This window comes from Mus caroli, unplaced genomic scaffold (assembly GCF_978045245.1).
Source record: "Mus caroli unplaced genomic scaffold, Mus_caroli_1 scaffold_9, whole genome shotgun sequence".
Classification (NCBI taxonomy): Eukaryota; Metazoa; Chordata; class Mammalia; order Rodentia; family Muridae; genus Mus; species Mus caroli.
In genome coordinates this window covers 21,488,043-21,491,298 of record NW_028227264.1, presented here as the reverse complement: position 1 = coordinate 21,491,298, position 3,256 = coordinate 21,488,043, and positions in this window count along the sequence as shown.

Sequence of the window (3,256 nt, the reverse complement as noted above, 5' to 3'; positions counted from 1 at the left end):
TATTGGAGCCTAGGGTCACCCCCGAAACTTCTTCCCTCTCTTCCCTTCCCTTTAACTGATAACTGAATCCAAAATTCTATAATTAAAGAAAAAAAAAGCCAAGTATTGTATATAAAACGCAGGAGAGCACAGCCAGTTCACTGTAAAGTGAACTGTACTTCAGCACGTAGCAGCAGCACAGCTCTGCCAGCACCACCACCATGACATGCTCTGAGCACACAATGGTGCTATCTATGATGTGTATGCATGCCTGCCTCAGACTGCAGTGGCAGGAGCCCACCCTCCTCGGTGCCTGTGCAAAGCACTGTCAATTTTGTCTCTGCATTAGATCTACCTACATGGCCTTCAAAGGGAATACTGAGGGCAGATAGGTGATGGTTCAGATCCTTTGCAACCCTGCAGCCCTGCCAATATGTGGACATAACTGGCCTGATGGGGCAAAAATAATCATCCTGTGTTGCCAAACCCGGACCCAACACCACAAATATGTTATGTGGCTTCTTATAAGGATGTTAGTGGTTAAGGATCTGACATGAGAACTATGATCTAAATAACCACACAGGATTACCATCTTATAAGAAACCAGCGGGAGGAGACTATCTCCCAAGGAAGAGGAAGTAGTGCATAGTGTTATAAAGAGAGAAAGAAAAGCTAGACCAGGAGGATTTAATAAGAGGCAATTGGGAGAGACAGGTAGAGGCATGGGGTACACCCTTCCACAGCCCTCACCTCTTTCAGGCTCTGTTACCTGCCCCTCCTATTATATTCATCAACATGATATTGAATGGAGTTGATGAGTCTCTCCATTGTATCCAGGTCACCCATGTTGGCTGCCCAGTGATTCCTACCTGATAATGTAGAGAGGGTCAGTTTCCTTTGGTTATGCAAGCACCCACAGCCCTGGCATGCAGGCCTAGCTAAAGTAGGAAATAAGGGGAGGCACCACAAATACTAAAGGCCCTTTGAAAAGCTATATGGAAGTCTGCTACTCTAGCAGCCTCCTATGCATTTATACAAGGAATCCATATGGAACCTAAAACTGATAGAGGAGACAAGGCTCCAACTACACATCCTGTGCCACCAAGCTATACCTCCAGTAACAGGAATGGGTTGCAGCCTGTTGAGTCATTAACCAAAGGGTCCTACATAAAGCCTCAACTATCAGCACAGGCTAGTGCCAAGACTATTGGGTGGTCTACACAATCTGATGTTTAGGACTGATTTCTGAAGGTAACTTTTCTGTCATCACAGTGCAATAGTTTGAGCTGGGTCTAACTAGACTCTTCACCCTACTAACCAGAGTTCATAAGATTGGAAGGAAACCTGTTTACTACTGGAGAACAAAGGAAATCCTCAATATCTGTCAGCTACAAACCCTGCAACCTACAGTAACACCTACAAAGGAGCTCACTACCATCTTCAAAGCCAATTATAGGAATGCAAATCCTCTTGCATCATCACAGGCCCAGATATGCACACAGTGCACACTCATACATGTAGGCAAGACATACATACACATGAAATAAACATAATTTATCTTTCAATAAAAATGGGTTTACAGGTATGTAATACACTTATTACTAAGCTCATTCTATGAAAGTATACAATCTAGTAGTGCCTTCTTAGTATGTCATTAAAATTATGTACCCATTACTCTGTTTTAAAAACATTTTTTATCCTTAAGAAGAAACCCTAGCAATGTATTGGCTCATTCCTCCATCCCTGGATGAAGTCTACTTGATCATGATGGGTGATGTTTTTAATGTGCTGCTGGATTTGTTTTGCAAGTCTTTTCTTGAGTATTTTTGCATCAATGTTTATAAAAGGAATTGGTCTGAAGTTCTCTTTCATTGTTCAGTGCTTCTTGGTTTAGGTATCAGGGTGACTGTTGCTAATACAATGAGTTGGGCAGTGTTCCTTCTGTTTCTATTTTGTGGACTAGTTTGAGGAGTATTAGCTCTTCTTTGAACTTCTGGTACATTCTGCACTAAAACCATCTGGCTCTGGGCTTTTCAGTTGTGAGACTTTTTTTTTTTTTTATACAATGGAGCTTATATAGGTAATGGGGAGGGGAGTTAAGAGGGTAGCAGAGTCAGAGAAAGGCAGACAGAAGGAGAAAGTAGAGACATAGAGGCTGGCCATGGTCACATGAAGAGAGAGGGGAAGAGAGTGAGAGAGAGGAGGCACAAGGGATAAGAGAGAGGCAAGAGAGCAAGAGAGCTGGTTGTGAGACTGTTACTGCTTCTACTTCTTCAGGGATTATAGGACTTTGTAAATAGTTTACGTCGTCTTGATTTAGCTTTGGTAAGTGGTATCTGTCTAGAAAAAAAAGTCCATTTCATTAAGACTTTCCAACTCTGTGGATACAGGTCTTTGAATAAAACCTATTAATTTGTTGAATTTTCTGATTGTCTATTTTTATGTCTCCTTTATGACCTCTGATTTTGTTTATTTGGATACTGTCTCTATGCCTTTTAGTTTGGCTAAGGGTTTGTCTATCTTATTGATTTTCTCAAAGAACCAGCTCTTGATTTTGTTGATCCTTTTTGTTGTTTTCTTTGTGTCTCATTGATTGAGTTCAGTCCTGATTTGGATTGTTTCCTGCTGTCTACTCCTTTTGTGTGTGTTTGCTTCTTTTACTAGAGCTTTCAGATGTACTTTAAAATTTCTAGAATGAGGGCTTTCTAATTTCTTTAGGGAGGCCATTAGAGCTATGAACTTTCCTCTTAGCAGCACTTTTATTTGACCCTTAAATTTCAGGTATGTTGTGCTTTCATTTTCATTGAATTCTAGAACGTCTTTAATTTCTTTATTTCTTCCTTGACCCAGGGATCATTGAATAGAGAGTTGTTCAGTTCCCATGAGTGTGTAGGCTTTTTGGTTTTTCTGTTGTTCTTGAAGTCCAGCTTTAACTTACTGTGTTCTGATAGGATGCAAGGGGTCATTTTATTTTTTTTTCTCTGATGGGGCTTTCTTTGTGACCAACTACATGGTCAATTTTGGAGAAAGCTCCAGAAAGTGATGAGAAAAAGTTACATGCTCTTGATTTGGGGTGAAATATTCTACACATAATACTTAGGTCCATTTGATTGATAGCATCTGTTAGTTTTATTATTTCTCCATTTAGTTTTAGTCTGGATGACCTGTAGATTGGTGGAAGAGAAGTGTTGAAGTCTCCCACTAAGTGTTGTGTTCTCTTACAAACGTGGTTCTCCTTGTGTTTGAAACATAGATGTTCAGAATTGAGATATCATCT